Here is a 21,927-nt window from a genome sequence, read left to right as displayed (position 1 = left end):
ATTTAGTATGGCCAGAATGGTAATCTAAAATCCTGCTGACTGGTGAAGTCGGATTTAATATTACTATTCTAGAAATGCCACTTTTAGAAAGTGAGCATTTCTTTGCACTAAAAACTTGTTGTGCCCTTCAATCCACGTCTGGCTAGGTTTAGTTGACAGCTCCTTGTGCATTCACTCAGACACACCCCAAACACAGGGTACTCGGCCTCACTTGCATACATCTGCATTTTGAATGGGTCTTCCTGGGCTGGGAGGGTGGAGGGCCTGCCCTCACACAAAGGACTGCCACACCCCCTACTGGGACTCTGGCAGACAGGATTGAGCTGAAAGGGGACTTGGTGCATTTCTTAGAGACTCTTTGAAATCACCCCCACTTCAAAGGCACAACTTAGTATAAAACAGGGCCTCTGCCCTACCTCATCAGACACTTGCTGGAGAAGAAACCTGAACCAGAAACTACATCCTGCCAAGAAGAACTGCCTGGCTGCTCAAAGGACTCACCTGTCTGCTTTTCTACAAAGGACTGCTGCCTTGCTGTTGGCCTGCTGCCTTGCTGAACTGCCTGGCTGCTCAAAGGACTCACCTGTCTGCTTTTCTACAAAGGACTGCTGCCTTGCTGTTGGCCTGCTGCCTTGCTGAACTCTTGTCTGGCTGTAAAAGTGCTCTCCAAGGGCTTGGATAGAGCTTGCCTCCTGTTCCTTGAAGTCTCAGGACCAAAAAGACTTCTGCCTTTCACGTGGACGCTCCGTGCGCCGAAAATTTCGACGCACAGCTTGTTTCGCGGCGAGAAAAACGCCGCACACCGACGCTGATCAACGCGACGCCCTCGGGACGATCGAGACTTCGACGCACAACCTCGCAAGGACAAAGCCGCCCGACTTCCAAGGAGAAATCGACGCGACGCCTACCGTGAGTGCGAAACTTTGACGCACGGCCTCGCAAGGACAACGCCGCCCGACTTCCAAGGAGAAATCGACGCGACGCCTGCCGTGAGACCAAAATTTAGACGCACGGCCTCGCAAGGAAAACGACGCCCGACTTCCAAGGAGAAATCGACGCGACGCCTACCGTGAGATCGAAACTTCGACGCGCAGCCCCGCAGAACGACGCGCAGCCGGAAAATAAGCAGGAGAACCCACGCACAGACCCGGGACATCTGGTAATCCCCGCGATCCACAAAAAGAGACTGTCTGCGCGCCGGAAAACGACGCCCGACTTCCCCGCGTGGAAAAGAACGACGCAAGTCTGTGTGTGCTGAGCGGAAAACGACGCACACACCCCTTTTTCCACGCATCTCTTCTCCTGTGGCCCTCTGAGGAGATTTCCCACCAGAAACCAGGTACTCTGTGCTTGAAAGACACTTTATTGCTTTTTAAAGACTTAAAGACTCTTAATATCACTTTTCAGTGATATCTTTACAAATTCGTATTGCAACTTTGATCGTTTTGACCTACAATTATCCAGATAAATATTCTATATTTTTTCTAAACACTGTGTGGTGTATTTCTGTGGTGTTATACTATGGTGTTGTATGATTTATTGCACAAATGCTTTACACATTGCCTTCTAAGTTAAGCCTGACTGCTCGTGCCAAGCTACCGGAGGGTGAGCACAGGCTGATTTTGGATTGTGTGTGACTTACCCTGACTAGAGTGAGGGTTCTTGCTTGGACAGAGGGCAACCTAACTGCCAACCAAAAACCCCATTTCTAACATTGGTGATCAGCGGTGAGGATAGGACTTGTGTTTGTGCAGTGACATACAGTAGCTAAGTATTTCACTACCTACCCACAGTTGAAGGTCAACTTGATTTTTTATCTCTTTTTTGACTTTTGGTCTCTGATGTCCTCCTGGATATACTATTGATATTTTGGACTTTGGATTTTGGTTTTTGCTGGTAAGATCCTATCAGAATGGGATCGCTTACCTACTTATTCTTTTTGCCTACTGACCACCTCACTAAGGCTGACCTAAGGAAGCTTTGCAGAGAATGTGGCCTTCCTGTAGCAAAGAGATCTACTAAAGCAGAGATGCTACGTGCCTACATAGTCTGGGAGGAAGACAGATGGGCAGAGAGAGAGGCAGCAAGAAACCAAATGACTAAGTACCCCTCAGAGGAGGAGGAGGACGACTCAGATGAGGAAAGAGACCCAGTGAAAAAAGAATGGCTCATGGCTCAAGCACGGTGGATGGAAGAGCTAGATGAGTTTATTGAAAGGGCTGAGGCAGCAAGTCTCTTAGCCCTGGAAGAAGAAAAGATTGCAGCTCAAGAGCTGAGCTGTAAAGAGCTGAAACTGGAGGCCGGAAGGGCTGAGTCCAGTTCAGATGGTGGCAGCAAAAATCTTGCATCTAGTACTGCTGAAGAAGGGCACAAGCCCAGAGATGTGGTGCCCAACTTGAAGAAGGGAGTTGACACACCCCAGGTAGTTCAAGGGTATGAGGTAGTTCCCGTTATGCACAGGGTCCCTGAGAAGGATTGGGGAACTGGCACAGGGAGTCATATTCCTACTGGGGGGAGGGACACTTTACTGACTCTAGCAGAGAGTGACAGAGAAAAGGGTTCCCCCCTGGTGGACGTCCTGGATATAGAGTGTAGAGACATCCCAGAAGAGTTTGGGTTGAGTGTCAGGGACAGACAGATACTGTCTCACCAGTCTCAGGAGGGTGAAGTAGAGTGCTTTTCCAAGGTTGAGTTACTGGGTGGTTGGGTGAAGGGTACTGTGGTTAATACATGTGAAGGGCAGAGTGATGTAATTGCTGGAGAGCATATGTCTGGTCCTTATTTTCCAGAGCTACGCCAACACCAGGTGGAGTGTGAGTTCTCTGACCCCCGGGAACTTACAGTGGAGGCAGACTTTTGGGTGAGTACCAGAGAGTCTGAAGAGGCATTTGGGGGTGCTCCTGAAGGGAGTGGTCTAGGTGGTTCCCGACCAAGTGTGGTGGGAGAGGATTGTAGTGTCCCAGGTAGGTCTCAGAGCCTAACCTGTACCGTAGGGCCACCTTTTGAGGGAAGCCCCGCAGTGTCAGAAGAACTTGGGGGGATGACTGTAGACAGCATCCCAACAGTTCTGGTGTCTGGCAATACCACTCCTAGTGAGGGGGTGCAGAAGTCCAGACATAGGGTTGAGAGGGGGTGGCAGACCCCAGTGGAGGATCTTGAAAGTCAGGGGTCAGCTCTGAGAGCAGAGCCCCCCAGGAATGACCCAGGTGAGACCGTTTCTGGTTTGGGGGAAACCCAGACTCTGCCGGATGGGCAGAGGTCGGGAGACCTGCGCCAACCAGACTCTTGTGTGGCCCTTGGGGACGGCGTGTCCCTTGTGGGGGGTGAGAGTGCCCCCCAGGAAGTCCTGGCATGCCAGGCAAAGATTCAACCTCAGGGTGGTGACTCTGGGTTGGATAACCGGGTTCAGAGGTTAAACTTTGACCTGGTGGGGGGTAGATGTGCCCCCCAGAAAGTCCTGGAATGCCAGGCAATGGCTCAACCTCAGGGTGGTGACTCTGGGTTGGCTTACCGGGTGAAGAGGTCAAACTCTGACCTGGTGGGGGGTAGGTGTGCCCCCCAGAAAGTCCTGGTATACCAGGCAATGGTTCAACCTCAGGGTGGTGACCCTGGGTTGGAGAACCAGGCTCAGAGGTTAAACTCTGACCTGGTGGGAGGTAGGTGTGCCTCCCTGAAAGTCCTGGCCTGCCAGGCAATGGTTCAACCTCAGGGTGGTGACTCTGGGTTGGATAACCAGGTTCAGAGGTTAAACTCTGACCTGGTGGAGGGTCAGTGTGCCCTCCAGGAAGTCCTGGCATGCCAGGCGATTGTTCAACTTCAGGGTGGTGACTCTGAGTTGAATGGCCCAGTTCAGAGGTTAAACTCTGACCTGGTGGAGGGTCAGGGTGCCCTCCAGAAAGTCCTGGCGTGCCAGGCAATTGTTCAACCTCAGAGTGCTGACTCTGGGTTGGATAACCGGGTTCAGAGGTTAAACTCTGACCTGGTGGGGGGTAGGTGTGCCCCCCAGAAAGTCCTGGCGTGCCAGGCAATTGTTCAACCTCAGGGCGGTGACTCTGGGTTGGATACCCAGGTTCAGAGGTTAAACTCTGACCTGGTGGGAGGTAAGTGTGCCTCCCAAGAAGCCCTGCTGTGCCAGGCAATTGTCCAACCTCAGGGTGTGGATTCTGGGTTGGATGACCAGGTTCAGAGGTTAAACTCTGACCTGGTGGGGGGTAGGTGTGCCCCCCAGAAAGTCCTGGCGTGCCAGGCAATTGCCCAACCTCAGGGTGGTGACCCTGGGTTGGGGAACCAGGCTCAGAGGTTAAACTCTGACCTGGTGGGAGGTAGGTGTGCCCCCCAGAAAGTCCTGGTGCGCCAGGCAACTGTTCAACTTCAGGGTGGTGACTCTGAGTTGAATGGTCAGGTGCAGAGGTTAAACTCTGACCTGGTGGAGGGTCAGTGTGCCCTCCAGGAAGTCCTGGTGTGCCAGGCAATTGTTCAACTTCAGGGTGGTGACTCTGAGTTGAATGGTCAGGTGCAGAGGTTAAACTCTGACCTGGTGGAGGGTCAGTGTGCCCTCCAGGAAGTCCTGGCGTGCCAGGCAATTGTTCAACTTCAGGGTGGTGACTCTGAGTTGAATGGGCAGGTGCAGAGGTTAAACTCTGACCTGGTGGGGGGTAGGTGTGCCTCCCAGGAAGTCCTGGTTTGCCAGGCGGTGATCCAGTCTGAGGGTACAGACCCTGGGCTGGAAGACCAGGTTCAGGGTGTCCCCCCGGACCTGGAGGGAGGGGCTACTGATAACAGTGCCCCTACCATGTTGTCTTCTGAGGAGGCCACTCCTAGTTGGAGGGTGCTGGACCCCAGAAGGGAGGGCAGGGGGAGGGAAGCCTCACCCCGGGCCCTAGTCCAACCTGAAGGTACAGACCCCAGGTTGGAGGGCCAGTGGCAGGTTAACAGCCCTGCACTGGTGGAGGAATGGTACAGGGCGACTTCTGTAAGCCCCCTGGCCATGTTGGACTCTGGGGGTACCGCTCCAGGAAGGAGGGTACAAAGCCCCAGAGGGGAGGACCAGGTTCAGGCTGTCATCCCTGACCTGGTGGAAGGGAGAGTGGTTAAAGGGTGCCCAGCACCTGGGGCTACCGCCCCCCACTCTCCACAGCCCCAGTGGTTGGAGAGCTTTGAGAGGCCTGGGGCCTGGCTCTCATCCCTGGCAGCTGTCAGTAATCACTGTGGCTTGCTGTCCGGGTGGACAGAGTTATCCCTGGGGAGGGGACAAGTGTCACACCCCAGGGGTAGAGTGGGCAACACCACTATGTTGGTCATGGGGGTACTATCCTGCTCCTGGGATACATCTGTGAGCAAAGTAAGGTTAGGTGCTGCACAGATGGGATCCGCAGGAAAGGAGAAAGGTTCCCCATGGATGGGCTTAGTGGGCCCTGAGAGTATGGACAGAGGGATCCAATTGGAGTCAGGAAGGCGAAGAACTGGAGCATGCCCCTGCTGTTGTGGGCCTGGGTCCTTGTTCTGTCGCCTCAAACAGGGAAGTACATCAGGATAGTGATTGTTCTCCCCTGGCTTTAGGCTGGTGGGGGGTCATGTTGGACCTGGCCTTTTGACAGGGACATCCCCAAACTTTTTGCCTCCTTCCTCCTATTTTTTCTGACCTGCTGTTGTTGGCTTTTGACCTCTGAGCACTTTACCACTGCTAACCAGTGCTAAAGTGCATATGCTCTCTGTGTAAATTGTACTATTGATTGGTTTATCCATGATTGACTATTTAATCTACCTGTAAGTCCCTATTAGAGTGCACTACATGTGCCTAGGGCCTGTAGATTAAATGCTACTAGTGGGCCTGCAGCACTGGTTGTGCCACCCACCTCAGTAGCCCCTTAACCTTGTCTCAGGCCTGCCATTGCAAGGCCTGTGTGTGCAGTTTCACTGCCACTTCGACTTGGCATTTAAAAGTACTTGCCAAGCCTAGAACTCCCCTTTTTCTACATATAAGTCATCCCTAATGTGTGCCCTAGGTAACCCCTAGAGCAGGGTGCTGTGTAGGTAAAAGGCAGGACATGTACCTGGGTAGTTATATGTCCTGGTAGTGTAAAACTCCTAAATTCGTTTTTACACTACTGTGAGGCCTGCTCCCTTCATAGGCTAACATTGGGGCTGCCCTCATACACTGGTGAAGTGGCAGCTGCTGATCTGAAAGGAGCAGGAAGGTCATATTTAGTATGGCCAGAATGGTAATCTAAAATCCTGCTGACTGGTGAAGTCGGATTTAATATTACTATTCTAGAAATGCCACTTTTAGAAAGTGAGCATTTCTTTGCACTAAAAACTTGTTGTGCCCTTCAATCCACGTCTGGCTAGGTTTAGTTGACAGCTCCTTGTGCATTCACTCAGACACACCCCAAACACAGGGTACTCGGCCTCACTTGCATACATCTGCATTTTGAATGGGTCTTCCTGGGCTGGGAGGGTGGAGGGCCTGCCCTCACACAAAGGACTGCCACACCCCCTACTGGGACTCTGGCAGACAGGATTGAGCTGAAAGGGGACTTGGTGCATTTCTTAGAGACTCTTTGAAATCACCCCCACTTCAAAGGCACAACTTAGTATAAAACAGGGCCTCTGCCCTACCTCATCAGACACTTGCTGGAGAAGAAACCTGAACCAGAAACTACATCCTGCCAAGAAGAACTGCCTGGCTGCTCAAAGGACTCACCTGTCTGCTTTTCTACAAAGGACTGCTGCCTTGCTGTTGGCCTGCTGCCTTGCTGAACTGCCTGGCTGCTCAAAGGACTCACCTGTCTGCTTTTCTACAAAGGACTGCTGCCTTGCTGTTGGCCTGCTGCCTTGCTGAACTCTTGTCTGGCTGTAAAAGTGCTCTCCAAGGGCTTGGATAGAGCTTGCCTCCTGTTCCTTGAAGTCTCAGGACCAAAAAGACTTCTGCCTTTCACGTGGACGCTCCGTGCGCCGAAAATTTCGACGCACAGCTTGTTTCGCGGCGAGAAAAACGCCGCACACCGACGCTGATCAACGCGACGCCCTCGGGACGATCGAGACTTCGACGCACAACCTCGCAAGGACAAAGCCGCCCGACTTCCAAGGAGAAATCGACGCGACGCCTACCGTGAGTGCGAAACTTTGACGCACGGCCTCGCAAGGACAACGCCGCCCGACTTCCAAGGAGAAATCGACGCGACGCCTGCCGTGAGACCAAAATTTAGACGCACGGCCTCGCAAGGAAAACGACGCCCGACTTCCAAGGAGAAATCGACGCGACGCCTACCGTGAGATCGAAACTTCGACGCGCAGCCCCGCAGAACGACGCGCAGCCGGAAAATAAGCAGGAGAACCCACGCACAGACCCGGGACATCTGGTAATCCCCGCGATCCACAAAAAGAGACTGTCTGCGCGCCGGAAAACGACGCCCGACTTCCCCGCGTGGAAAAGAACGACGCAAGTCTGTGTGTGCTGAGCGGAAAACGACGCACACACCCCTTTTTCCACGCATCTCTTCTCCTGTGGCCCTCTGAGGAGATTTCCCACCAGAAACCAGGTACTCTGTGCTTGAAAGACACTTTATTGCTTTTTAAAGACTTAAAGACTCTTAATATCACTTTTCAGTGATATCTTTACAAATTCGTATTGCAACTTTGATCGTTTTGACCTACAATTATCCAGATAAATATTCTATATTTTTTCTAAACACTGTGTGGTGTATTTCTGTGGTGTTATACTATGGTGTTGTATGATTTATTGCACAAATGCTTTACACATTGCCTTCTAAGTTAAGCCTGACTGCTCGTGCCAAGCTACCGGAGGGTGAGCACAGGCTGATTTTGGATTGTGTGTGACTTACCCTGACTAGAGTGAGGGTTCTTGCTTGGACAGAGGGCAACCTAACTGCCAACCAAAAACCCCATTTCTAACATTGGTGATCAGCGGTGAGGATAGGACTTGTGTTTGTGCAGTGACATACAGTAGCTAAGTATTTCACTACCTACCCACAGTTGAAGGTCAACTTGATTTTTTATCTCTTTTTTGACTTTTGGTCTCTGATGTCCTCCTGGATATACTATTGATATTTTGGACTTTGGATTTTGGTTTTTGCTGGTAAGATCCTATCAGAATGGGATCGCTTACCTACTTATTCTTTTTGCCTACTGACCACCTCACTAAGGCTGACCTAAGGAAGCTTTGCAGAGAATGTGGCCTTCCTGTAGCAAAGAGATCTACTAAAGCAGAGATGCTACGTGCCTACATAGTCTGGGAGGAAGACAGATGGGCAGAGAGAGAGGCAGCAAGAAACCAAATGACTAAGTACCCCTCAGAGGAGGAGGAGGACGACTCAGATGAGGAAAGAGACCCAGTGAAAAAAGAATGGCTCATGGCTCAAGCACGGTGGATGGAAGAGCTAGATGAGTTTATTGAAAGGGCTGAGGCAGCAAGTCTCTTAGCCCTGGAAGAAGAAAAGATTGCAGCTCAAGAGCTGAGCTGTAAAGAGCTGAAACTGGAGGCCGGAAGGGCTGAGTCCAGTTCAGATGGTGGCAGCAAAAATCTTGCATCTAGTACTGCTGAAGAAGGGCACAAGCCCAGAGATGTGGTGCCCAACTTGAAGAAGGGAGTTGACACACCCCAGGTAGTTCAAGGGTATGAGGTAGTTCCCGTTATGCACAGGGTCCCTGAGAAGGATTGGGGAACTGGCACAGGGAGTCATATTCCTACTGGGGGGAGGGACACTTTACTGACTCTAGCAGAGAGTGACAGAGAAAAGGGTTCCCCCCTGGTGGACGTCCTGGATATAGAGTGTAGAGACATCCCAGAAGAGTTTGGGTTGAGTGTCAGGGACAGACAGATACTGTCTCACCAGTCTCAGGAGGGTGAAGTAGAGTGCTTTTCCAAGGTTGAGTTACTGGGTGGTTGGGTGAAGGGTACTGTGGTTAATACATGTGAAGGGCAGAGTGATGTAATTGCTGGAGAGCATATGTCTGGTCCTTATTTTCCAGAGCTACGCCAACACCAGGTGGAGTGTGAGTTCTCTGACCCCCGGGAACTTACAGTGGAGGCAGACTTTTGGGTGAGTACCAGAGAGTCTGAAGAGGCATTTGGGGGTGCTCCTGAAGGGAGTGGTCTAGGTGGTTCCCGACCAAGTGTGGTGGGAGAGGATTGTAGTGTCCCAGGTAGGTCTCAGAGCCTAACCTGTACCGTAGGGCCACCTTTTGAGGGAAGCCCCGCAGTGTCAGAAGAACTTGGGGGGATGACTGTAGACAGCATCCCAACAGTTCTGGTGTCTGGCAATACCACTCCTAGTGAGGGGGTGCAGAAGTCCAGACATAGGGTTGAGAGGGGGTGGCAGACCCCAGTGGAGGATCTTGAAAGTCAGGGGTCAGCTCTGAGAGCAGAGCCCCCCAGGAATGACCCAGGTGAGACCGTTTCTGGTTTGGGGGAAACCCAGACTCTGCCGGATGGGCAGAGGTCGGGAGACCTGCGCCAACCAGACTCTTGTGTGGCCCTTGGGGACGGCGTGTCCCTTGTGGGGGGTGAGAGTGCCCCCCAGGAAGTCCTGGCATGCCAGGCAAAGATTCAACCTCAGGGTGGTGACTCTGGGTTGGATAACCGGGTTCAGAGGTTAAACTTTGACCTGGTGGGGGGTAGATGTGCCCCCCAGAAAGTCCTGGAATGCCAGGCAATGGCTCAACCTCAGGGTGGTGACTCTGGGTTGGCTTACCGGGTGAAGAGGTCAAACTCTGACCTGGTGGGGGGTAGGTGTGCCCCCCAGAAAGTCCTGGTATACCAGGCAATGGTTCAACCTCAGGGTGGTGACCCTGGGTTGGAGAACCAGGCTCAGAGGTTAAACTCTGACCTGGTGGGAGGTAGGTGTGCCTCCCTGAAAGTCCTGGCCTGCCAGGCAATGGTTCAACCTCAGGGTGGTGACTCTGGGTTGGATAACCAGGTTCAGAGGTTAAACTCTGACCTGGTGGAGGGTCAGTGTGCCCTCCAGGAAGTCCTGGCATGCCAGGCGATTGTTCAACTTCAGGGTGGTGACTCTGAGTTGAATGGCCCAGTTCAGAGGTTAAACTCTGACCTGGTGGAGGGTCAGGGTGCCCTCCAGAAAGTCCTGGCGTGCCAGGCAATTGTTCAACCTCAGAGTGCTGACTCTGGGTTGGATAACCGGGTTCAGAGGTTAAACTCTGACCTGGTGGGGGGTAGGTGTGCCCCCCAGAAAGTCCTGGCGTGCCAGGCAATTGTTCAACCTCAGGGCGGTGACTCTGGGTTGGATACCCAGGTTCAGAGGTTAAACTCTGACCTGGTGGGAGGTAAGTGTGCCTCCCAAGAAGCCCTGCTGTGCCAGGCAATTGTCCAACCTCAGGGTGTGGATTCTGGGTTGGATGACCAGGTTCAGAGGTTAAACTCTGACCTGGTGGGGGGTAGGTGTGCCCCCCAGAAAGTCCTGGCGTGCCAGGCAATTGCCCAACCTCAGGGTGGTGACCCTGGGTTGGGGAACCAGGCTCAGAGGTTAAACTCTGACCTGGTGGGAGGTAGGTGTGCCCCCCAGAAAGTCCTGGTGCGCCAGGCAACTGTTCAACTTCAGGGTGGTGACTCTGAGTTGAATGGTCAGGTGCAGAGGTTAAACTCTGACCTGGTGGAGGGTCAGTGTGCCCTCCAGGAAGTCCTGGTGTGCCAGGCAATTGTTCAACTTCAGGGTGGTGACTCTGAGTTGAATGGTCAGGTGCAGAGGTTAAACTCTGACCTGGTGGAGGGTCAGTGTGCCCTCCAGGAAGTCCTGGCGTGCCAGGCAATTGTTCAACTTCAGGGTGGTGACTCTGAGTTGAATGGGCAGGTGCAGAGGTTAAACTCTGACCTGGTGGGGGGTAGGTGTGCCTCCCAGGAAGTCCTGGTTTGCCAGGCGGTGATCCAGTCTGAGGGTACAGACCCTGGGCTGGAAGACCAGGTTCAGGGTGTCCCCCCGGACCTGGAGGGAGGGGCTACTGATAACAGTGCCCCTACCATGTTGTCTTCTGAGGAGGCCACTCCTAGTTGGAGGGTGCTGGACCCCAGAAGGGAGGGCAGGGGGAGGGAAGCCTCACCCCGGGCCCTAGTCCAACCTGAAGGTACAGACCCCAGGTTGGAGGGCCAGTGGCAGGTTAACAGCCCTGCACTGGTGGAGGAATGGTACAGGGCGACTTCTGTAAGCCCCCTGGCCATGTTGGACTCTGGGGGTACCGCTCCAGGAAGGAGGGTACAAAGCCCCAGAGGGGAGGACCAGGTTCAGGCTGTCATCCCTGACCTGGTGGAAGGGAGAGTGGTTAAAGGGTGCCCAGCACCTGGGGCTACCGCCCCCCACTCTCCACAGCCCCAGTGGTTGGAGAGCTTTGAGAGGCCTGGGGCCTGGCTCTCATCCCTGGCAGCTGTCAGTAATCACTGTGGCTTGCTGTCCGGGTGGACAGAGTTATCCCTGGGGAGGGGACAAGTGTCACACCCCAGGGGTAGAGTGGGCAACACCACTATGTTGGTCATGGGGGTACTATCCTGCTCCTGGGATACATCTGTGAGCAAAGTAAGGTTAGGTGCTGCACAGATGGGATCCGCAGGAAAGGAGAAAGGTTCCCCATGGATGGGCTTAGTGGGCCCTGAGAGTATGGACAGAGGGATCCAATTGGAGTCAGGAAGGCGAAGAACTGGAGCATGCCCCTGCTGTTGTGGGCCTGGGTCCTTGTTCTGTCGCCTCAAACAGGGAAGTACATCAGGATAGTGATTGTTCTCCCCTGGCTTTAGGCTGGTGGGGGGTCATGTTGGACCTGGCCTTTTGACAGGGACATCCCCAAACTTTTTGCCTCCTTCCTCCTATTTTTTCTGACCTGCTGTTGTTGGCTTTTGACCTCTGAGCACTTTACCACTGCTAACCAGTGCTAAAGTGCATATGCTCTCTGTGTAAATTGTACTATTGATTGGTTTATCCATGATTGACTATTTAATCTACCTGTAAGTCCCTATTAGAGTGCACTACATGTGCCTAGGGCCTGTAGATTAAATGCTACTAGTGGGCCTGCAGCACTGGTTGTGCCACCCACCTCAGTAGCCCCTTAACCTTGTCTCAGGCCTGCCATTGCAAGGCCTGTGTGTGCAGTTTCACTGCCACTTCGACTTGGCATTTAAAAGTACTTGCCAAGCCTAGAACTCCCCTTTTTCTACATATAAGTCATCCCTAATGTGTGCCCTAGGTAACCCCTAGAGCAGGGTGCTGTGTAGGTAAAAGGCAGGACATGTACCTGGGTAGTTATATGTCCTGGTAGTGTAAAACTCCTAAATTCGTTTTTACACTACTGTGAGGCCTGCTCCCTTCATAGGCTAACATTGGGGCTGCCCTCATACACTGGTGAAGTGGCAGCTGCTGATCTGAAAGGAGCAGGAAGGTCATATTTAGTATGGCCAGAATGGTAATCTAAAATCCTGCTGACTGGTGAAGTCGGATTTAATATTACTATTCTAGAAATGCCACTTTTAGAAAGTGAGCATTTCTTTGCACTAAAAACTTGTTGTGCCCTTCAATCCACGTCTGGCTAGGTTTAGTTGACAGCTCCTTGTGCATTCACTCAGACACACCCCAAACACAGGGTACTCAGCCTCACTTGCATACATCTGCATTTTGAATGGGTCTTCCTGGGCTGGGAGGGTGGAGGGCCTGCCCTCACACAAAGGACTGCCACACCCCCTACTGGGACTCTGGCAGACAGGATTGAGCTGAAAGGGGACTTGGTGCATTTCTTAGAGACTCTTTGAAATCACCCCCACTTCAAAGGCACAACTTAGTATAAAACAGGGCCTCTGCCCTACCTCATCAGACACTTGCTGGAGAAGAAACCTGAACCAGAAACTACATCCTGCCAAGAAGAACTGCCTGGCTGCTCAAAGGACTCACCTGTCTGCTTTTCTACAAAGGACTGCTGCCTTGCTGTTGGCCTGCTGCCTTGCTGAACTGCCTGGCTGCTCAAAGGACTCACCTGTCTGCTTTTCTACAAAGGACTGCTGCCTTGCTGTTGGCCTGCTGCCTTGCTGAACTCTTGTCTGGCTGTAAAAGTGCTCTCCAAGGGCTTGGATAGAGCTTGCCTCCTGTTCCTTGAAGTCTCAGGACCAAAAAGACTTCTGCCTTTCACGTGGACGCTCCGCGCGCCGAAAATTTCGACGCACAGCTTGTTTCGCGGCGAGAAAAACGCCGCACACCGACGCTGATCAACGCGACGCCCTCGGGACGATCGAGACTTCGACGCACAACCTCGCAAGGACAAAGCCGCCCGACTTCCAAGGAGAAATCGACGTGACGCCTACCGTGAGTGCGAAACTTTGACGCACGGCCTCGCAAGGACAACGCCGCCCGACTTCCAAGGAGAAATCGACGCGACGCCTGCCGTGAGACCAAAATTTCGACGCACGGCCTCGCAAGGAAAACGACGCCCGACTTCCAAGGAGAAATCGACGCGACGCCTACCGTGAGATCGAAACTTCGACGCGCAGCCCCGCAGAACGACGCGCAGCCGGAAAATAAGCAGGAGAACCCACGCACAGACCCGGGACATCTGGTAATCCCCGCGATCCACAAAAAGAGACTGTCTGCGCGCCGGAAAACGACGCCCGACTTCCCCGCGTGGAAAAGAACGACGCAAGTCTGTGTGTGCTGAGCGGAAAACGACGCACACACCCCTTTTTCCACGCATCTCTTCTCCTGTGGCCCTCTGAGGAGATTTCCCACCAGAAACCAGGTACTCTGTGCTTGAAAGACACTTTATTGCTTTTTAAAGACTTAAAGACTCTTAATATCACTTTTCAGTGATATCTTTACAAATTCGTATTGCAACTTTGATCGTTTTGACCTACAATTATCCAGATAAATATTCAATATTTTTTCTAAACACTGTGTGGTGTATTTCTGTGGTGTTATACTATGGTGTTGTATGATTTATTGCACAAATGCTTTACACATTGCCTTCTAAGTTAAGCCTGACTGCTCGTGCCAAGCTACCGGAGGGTGAGCACAGGCTGATTTTGGATTGTGTGTGACTTACCCTGACTAGAGTGAGGGTTCTTGCTTGGACAGAGGGCAACCTAACTGCCAACCAAAAACCCCATTTCTAACAGTCACCAAAATAAAACGTTTTCGAATTTGGCTCCTAACAAAATGTACATTTTTTGCAGTAGTCCAAGTTTGAACCCCTTGAGGTCTTTAAAAACTATTTCATTCCTTTGGCCCTTCATGGTCTTGTTTGGTCTAGGTAATACTGTAAATAAATACATCAACTTTGTCATAGTTGGAAATGTCTTTCAAAGAGCAATACATTCGGTTCTTTCTTAAAACGTTATAAGAAGGGTTCGTTCTTGTTGCAGGACAGAGTTCCAGATTTTCAGAATATACCCTGAGAAGAGTGCATGCTTGATTTAAGAGTGGAATTTACATGAGTGTTTGCTGCCTTTCTGTGCATGGCTTTATATGTAATACATGCTGATCTGAACAACCATTTGGCCTATATAGGAAAATCATTAAAGAATTGACGTAATATGCCCATATAGTTTGGTGTCTAAAAGAAGTTAAGCCATCGTACCGAAGGCAGCATTACCGGGGCTAAGTGAATTTTGGGAAGGCCATAGCATTGAAAAAACTAGTTATAGAAGTACAGTTCTTAAATCTGCTAGTGGACATGAGTGACTTTATTGTTTATGAAGAGTGTGATGGGGTAACAGGGTCCTTTTGCCAAAGTGTTAATGCTAATGTGAGTGTGCATACTCAGACATTTATTTAAATGTACTTCTAATTCGGTTTTGTGTGTGAAGCATACTGAAATAACAATAATACGTTCATTAAAACACTTTACTCCAAAATATAATTTACTATGTTTAGCATCACTGTCTCAGTGCTTCATCCAGATTTGAATCCTGATTGGAGATCATTGAAAAACATTTTAATGCTTTGCTACACAGCTCTCCAGGACTGTTAATAAAATGAGAAGATTGGTTATTGAGTGGAAGATGTTGTAATCATCAATGTCTGCATCTGGAGGGGAATAATGACCTGTTTTAGACAGTCTCTGTCTGTCCTATGTGATCAAGAGTTGTCAATCCTGTTAATTAGGGATGGATTACTAGATGCATTTTTGTGGACTTGAGACTTCCATAATATATATGTGTGTATGTGGATGTGGTGACATAATAAATCACAAGACCGAAGGCTGAGTGGTTTGTAAATGGTAACAGTATCCGAAATGTCAATATTGGGTCCCATTGTATATAGTACCCATTATGTATTTTTTATATTTCATGTTCGTTTTAGGGTAGTTAGCTTGAAAAACAAACTGTTTTCCTCAGCATGCAGCTTACAGTGGATACTGACTGGAGCTAGACTATTTAGGTTCTGTGCATTTCTTAAATGTGTTTTTGATAAAACCATGGCTAATGGTGAGGGTCGATGGTATTGGATCTGCTCTAAGTGCTTTATAATTTGCCACATAATTTGCTAAATATGTAGATTTCAACAAAATGTTGTTTGTAACGCAAATGGATGAAAATAATACAGTCGTATTCAATGAAGACACTGATGTTCTACCCTAGACATAATTCAGATCTTTTTCCAAGACATACTTTGGACCTTCTCAGTGTTCTATTGCTTCTCTAGACAGCCTTTGTTGAGCTACTTCTGTGTACACTAATGAACCTACAACACCTGTATACAAATTGCAAACCATATTTAGCTTTAAAGAGACCTTCAAATGTGGAGTTTTCTTTGCCCAGTCCTGCATTCCTAACCATCACAAACAATATACATTTTACAATATTATTTGATTGATTATGCCATCCTAGATTTGGAGATCTATTTTTGAAATCACTCACCAGGTGGTGACTTTAAAAGATATAAAACGTGCTGTTATGGAGGTGTGTTCATTCCCAGTGCATAACAATGAGTGGCGGGGGTGGGTGGGAGACGGTCGGGGTCAAAGGTTTTTCTTAGGAGTCCACTGCCAATCCAACTGAATGCTGGGGTTGCCAAGCACTAAGGCTGTCTTATTTTGACTTAACCTGATGCCTAATTTATCAGCCTCCTTGCCATTCTTGTGTCTCTCGTGCAGGTTTTCTTCACCCCTGGCTTCTCCCTTTGTACATGTTTTCCTATTTTGTTCTTCCACCGTCTTTCTCGATTTTCTGCCTTTCTCTTTCTTTGAATCATTCTGGTGATGCAAAATATAAAAAAATGACTATGGGTGCCCAGCATCTGCAATCATAGTATAAAGTTACCACGGTCACCTTTTCCTGACAAACGGTCCACATACATCTGAGGATTCCTATCTAGACTTATGAACGTGTTTGTTCGATAGTTATGCTCATAATTCACACTTATTCAAAACTTTTTTATTAACTTCTGTCCTATAATTATAGTTAGTTAACCTACAGCTGAATTTCCATTGGCCCTCATGAAGCATTAATTAGCGGTGGATTAAGGGCTCTGGCACTGCAGAGATATTAGGAAATGTGCATTAAATGATAATCTCACAAAGAACCCGGCATATTAAAACTGAGTGATGAAAACACAGCATGAAAGTCATGACCCAATTAAATGTTCCGTTCAATCGGCAGTGTCACAGAGTCCATTCTGACACCAAATCAGGCAAGTCACTAACCTGTACAAAGGTGCTTTGCTGCTCTGGTTTTACAATGAGGAAATGCAATAATTGTGAAATATAAAGTACTGTTTCCAAAGCCTGGGCAGTGAAAGCCGAGCAGTGCAGCATAATATTTCATGACCTGGACAATATGCAGATTGGAATTTGATCTCACATAATTAGATACTAAGAACACAGAGATGTGAGTGTTGTTCTCATTAGGCACATTTAAGAGGCAGGAATAATGTGAACCCAGAGGACCCGTTTCAAACTAAGTGAAGAAAATTAAACTTGGTGATCAGTGCTGATGGAATGAATTGCCCAAGAGGACCTGCAAAAAAAAACAGTTTGGTGCCAGTTTGGCATATGCAGTATGGACTATCACAGATTCCTGCCCAGGTTTCGGCAACAGCTATAATTTATAATTTGTTTACATGTTTTGTAAAGGATCAACTTGTGACAAGCGCCACTTTGTCGCTCTGATGTTGTTGAAGGACTCCAATACTAAAGCTGCTTGTCCCTGTTCTACAAAACATGATTTTGAGGGGCCCAGAATGTAATGGATATTCAGATGGTGGAACTGGAGGTTATCAAGCTGATCTCTGTGGTGCCATCTTCATTTTGCGTGAGGAGAGGTGGGGGCATGGTCAAATTCTACTGGTGGTGTAATGGGCAGGAAAGACATTTTAAAAGGCCTGTTTTCAGTTTCTTTTCATATAAGGCAACCAGCTCGGTTGGGACCTTATTTTTGGATGCTGCCTATTTCACAGCAGTGCTCCTATCATTCAAAGGGACCAGCCTCCATGTGATTTGTATTTGAATCTGACCGAGTAATCTGAGTGATTAGGTTTGTGCTGCTACACCTCAAGGTCAAATGGTTCTGTAGTTCAGAGCAAGAGAGGGAGAGTGCCAGTTTTCTTGCTGTAGCAACATGGCTCCTAGCGCGAAGCAAGTATTACTATGCACTGCTTTCTGCCAATTTGCATCAAGAGAGCATCCTAGGGGTGGTCAATGGGCAAACCAATGCTACCATCCATGGTTTTTGGTGTAAATCCTCACTTACTCAAATTGGTGGCTAAGTACTTGAACAAAATGTGCTGCACTGTACAGTACACATCCAATGTGTGAAAAGTTGTAAAGTTAATCAAACTATAGTACTTTTTATCGGAAGCATAACCTTCCACAACAAAACCTATACTAGACATTGAGCACACACCTTTGCAGTATGGAGCCATTTTCTCTGGTACTAATTCACATTGAACTATGGAGGTTGGTGCTGCCTCTTTTGGCCATTAATCAACATCAACTGCTCAAAAATACATCACTTTTTCTTATTGACCACAGCACCAACAAGGCCCTTATGAAGGTTCAGACATAGGATTTGAAAGGTTCTTGAACCTTTGAGGCAACCCCTGTAGCATTTAGTCCGTGTTTGCTGATATGAACAGTACAGTGAAGGTTTTGACATTTTTTAAATATGTGCCTCAAAACAGGAAAACGTCAAAATCCAATGTGTATATGCCCAGAAAAACCATGGTGAAAAACCAGGCCAGGGAAGGTTATGCACAAATACAACGAAATAATTGCACCCAGCCTTCCATTGGTTAAGAACTGGGTGGTTTAGTCTGGAGGTTCTTCTAAACTTTGCCCCCAAAACAACCCTTGGATCAGCTCAGTTTCCAGACGGAAACACCCCCTTCTGGTGTTCGATCATAATCATTCCCTATAGTGCTACTCATAGTACGTTTTTTATGGAAAACTATTGCACAACTGTTCATTTGTAAAGATTTAGGTCTTTGTGTTACCAAAATATCCTGGGATTTGACGTGTCGTTTTGTTTTCTCCCTTGAATAGTTATGTGAAAAGGTGGCCGTAGAACTGGTATTGCTGGCCAGACACTATGCTCCTTTCCCAGGCACATGTTGTTAAGTGAAAGGCACTTACACCCAAGACTCTCCAGTAATAGAAAATGAAACAAAGGCAGACCTCCTTCGGCAAGTGGTGGAATGTTTATTTACCACCTGGATCACTGACGTCTTGCCTACAACTCAATGACTATTCTATTTAGCAGTCACTTACAAAGATACTTTAGAGACACAATGAATGAAACGTATTCCAAGAAGCTAAGGTCCTTTGCAAGACCTGTGTCTTGTGCCTCAAAAACCTAATTCCGAAGGAATATGTACCTTTTTCAATCTCCTTGGCAAATTCACTAAACATTTTAAAAATGATTTCCCATAGCCAGAAATTCCGATAATCTACTGTACTGATATTGCAATTTATGGTTGACAGCGAATTAAACCCACTGTGAGCTTTTTGGTGTAGGAACGAGGCCCATGGCTAGTAGGAGCCCATTGGATTCCAATTGTTATTGTATATTGCTGCTGAAAATGAGTGTAGAGGGCTCATTTTCTTTGCTGTACTAGGGCCCACTGTATCCTTGATGCATCACTTGCCTGGAGACAAAGGACAGGGAAACTAAACCACCAAATTACGGATTGATTAATTTTAGCAGATGTTCTTCCAGGTGGTGAAAACAAGTACACACCTTTAGGTGTCCCAACTTCTATTTCCTATTGGAGAAATACGAACAGGAAGGTCGCTATTCACTGGTGTCTCTAACAGATGTACAACTCTCTTCTAGGGACCTGCGTCAAGGTTCTGAAAAGCCCAGCTGTCTAGTATTCAAAGACTTGTGTGCACCAGAATCTCATGGTTTTGTTATGACAAAGGGTTTGTCAAGGCAAGGATGCTCAAGTTAGATCCAATTTGATGGAGATGTCCTTGCCATTTAATTAAAGGTGAATTTCAACAAGTGTTTCTTGAAGTGCATGTGGCTGGGTTCAGCTGTTAATTAATTATTTATAGCACCTGCCTCTCTTGATGACTCTTTGATCCATCATGAATTCAAATGCTAAATGCAGGTTGCTGGAAGGCGTGTAGTGGGGTACAAGTTTTACAGACATCCTGCATGCTGTTAGATGGTATATGGAACTATTCTGTTCCCTTATTATGAATAAATAAAATGAGGCACATAGGTGATTGTAGATGTCAGTAGGTGTAATAAAAATTGACTGCATTTATGAAAACAGATGAAATTATGCAAATCAAATTTGGAGAGTTCTTTCTGAAAATGCACCCACTACAATAGCAAATGAGTATCAAAGCAATGTCTTTATCAGCTGGGTCGGGGGCAAGTAATAAAGGAGCAGAGGCAGTTTCTGAAACATCCAGCACAATGACCTGTGGTATCTTGGTTGTGAGCTTGTTAACGTGAAGAATGCATGACTTCAAGTATTCTACAAATGAGTGATATATTAGAATGGTAAGGGGCTTTGGAATATGTTTGCAAGTCAGTTAGCTGCTGGCTGTTCTGGTGCATCGGACGTTTCCTATGTACTGTAGTACCTCATTAAAACTTCTTCTTCCTATGCTACTTGTGTGGTGTCCAACTTCTTCACATTAGCGAGAAGGATGGGTTTCACCAGAGGGACCTCAATGTCATGTTAGATCCCAACAGTCAACCTTGTATTGTTCTGAAGGACATGCCACCATATAAAGGGTCTATGCTTGATGAGAAATTGGAAGTTGAATCCAACACCTTAGACAAGGAGGAGAGTGGCATGGTTCATGGTCTACGCCGTGAGTTCAAGGAAGTCTTTAGTGAAAGTTTAGGCTGTCTTTCTACTATATCCACAAGATCGTGCTTAAAGAAAAGGCTGCTCCTGTTGTGTGTCAGCTGCATAGGGTATTGGTAGCCTTGGGGAAGTTGATGCTCTCTGAGCTTAATAAGTTGAAAAGGGAAGTTATCATAGTGGAGACAGAAGCAACAGAATAGCTTGTGCCTGTAATTCTTGCACGTAAGGCTTCAGTGGAAGTAAGGTTCTGCATAGATTTAAGAAGCTTAGTTGTGGCCCAACAAAGCAGAGATGCTTGCTAAACTTAATGGTGCAGCCGTGTTCTCTACACTAGACCTCAGAGCTGTGTATCATCAGATCAAACTGGATAGCAAATCCACTGATCTGACGTCATTCATCACACCTCTTGTTTTATTTAAGTTCATGAGCTTGCCCTGTGGATTAAATTTGGCTGCCTCTGTGTTCCAGAGGGCCATGGAAGAAGTTTTGGGAGGGATACCTGGAGTTAAAAGACATTGTTTCAATTTATGGCTCTTCTCAAGAACATGACTGTGGTTGAGGGCAGTCCTGGAAAGACTGAGAGAAAGGGGCCTCACTTCAAGGGAGACCAAATGTAAGATTAATCACTCCGAGATTGAATATCTGGGCCATAAAAGAACTAAGGATTGGGTCAAGCCCAAGGAACAATTGGTGAAAACCATTGAAAATCTTCCAGTTCCGGGTTGCAGAGCTGACTTAGTCACCTCCTTGGGGATGGCCGAGTATTATAATTTGTGCCAAGTTTAGCTAGTCACACCCATGCCTTTAGATCTTTCTTAAAAAGAGGAGTGAAATTCTTGTGGTTCCCTCAATGTGATTTAGAGTTTCAGGACATAAAGTGTGCTTTGAGCGGGGCTCCTCCTCCATAAAGTTTTGACACTGTGGGACAATCCATTCTGGTCACTGATTCAATTATAAAGGGCTGTGTGTGGTGCTTAAACAAGTGAAGGATGGGGAGGGGAGACTATTATGTTTTTATCCAGGGGTTTGGAAGCATTATTCTGTTATCAAAAGGTAGCTCTGCGCACATACTTGGCCGTTAAAAAGTTAAAGAAGTTTGTCTGGGGCAACACTTTTGTAGTTAGGTCTGATCACAAACCCCTGAAGGATGTTTTTTCTGATAACATTTTGGATGCCATTCCTTCCAGAATCTGTAAATGGGTGATCACTCTGCAGAGCTACAATTTTAAGGTTGAGTACATCCCAGGGACAGAAAACATGGTGGCTGATTCCCTTTCGCTTTTAGTACTGGTTCAGTCAGATACTGGAGCCAAGGTAGAAGATGACCCCTGGGACTTAGAAGAACTTAGAGCATGTGAGGTCACTGAAGGTGTTGTCAGTGAAGAATGGAAGAACCTGTTGTTGATCGATTAGGTGCTAAAAGAAGTGATCAAACTGCTGGAGTACAAAAAGAGAAGTGGGTGAAAACGTTTATAAATACTGGAATGTGAGAGAGGAGCTGTCTGTGATTGATAATTTACACTGGAGAGGCATGAAACTAGTCCCTCCTGTTCTGGTCAGGGAGAGACTAATTCAATTGGGACATCAAGGTCACCAAGGAATTTAAAAAACCAAAGAAAGGATCAGGCTATATTTGTGGTGGCCTGGCATTGTTGTGCAG

The 21,927-nt window shown here is 48.2% G+C and overlaps 1 protein-coding gene across 4 annotated transcripts in view; it reads right to left on the bottom strand.

Moving 5' to 3' along the window:
- The window catches only part of OXR1 (oxidation resistance 1), a 1,752,159-nt gene that overhangs the window by 901,939 nt on the left and 828,293 nt on the right, over window positions 1-21,927 (bottom strand). The window lies entirely within an intron of this gene.

The sequence above is a fragment of the Pleurodeles waltl genome, chromosome 2_2 (assembly GCF_031143425.1).
Source record: "Pleurodeles waltl isolate 20211129_DDA chromosome 2_2, aPleWal1.hap1.20221129, whole genome shotgun sequence".
Taxonomy (NCBI): domain Eukaryota; kingdom Metazoa; phylum Chordata; class Amphibia; order Caudata; family Salamandridae; genus Pleurodeles; species Pleurodeles waltl.
This window is presented reverse-complemented; position numbering and strand designations above follow the sequence as displayed.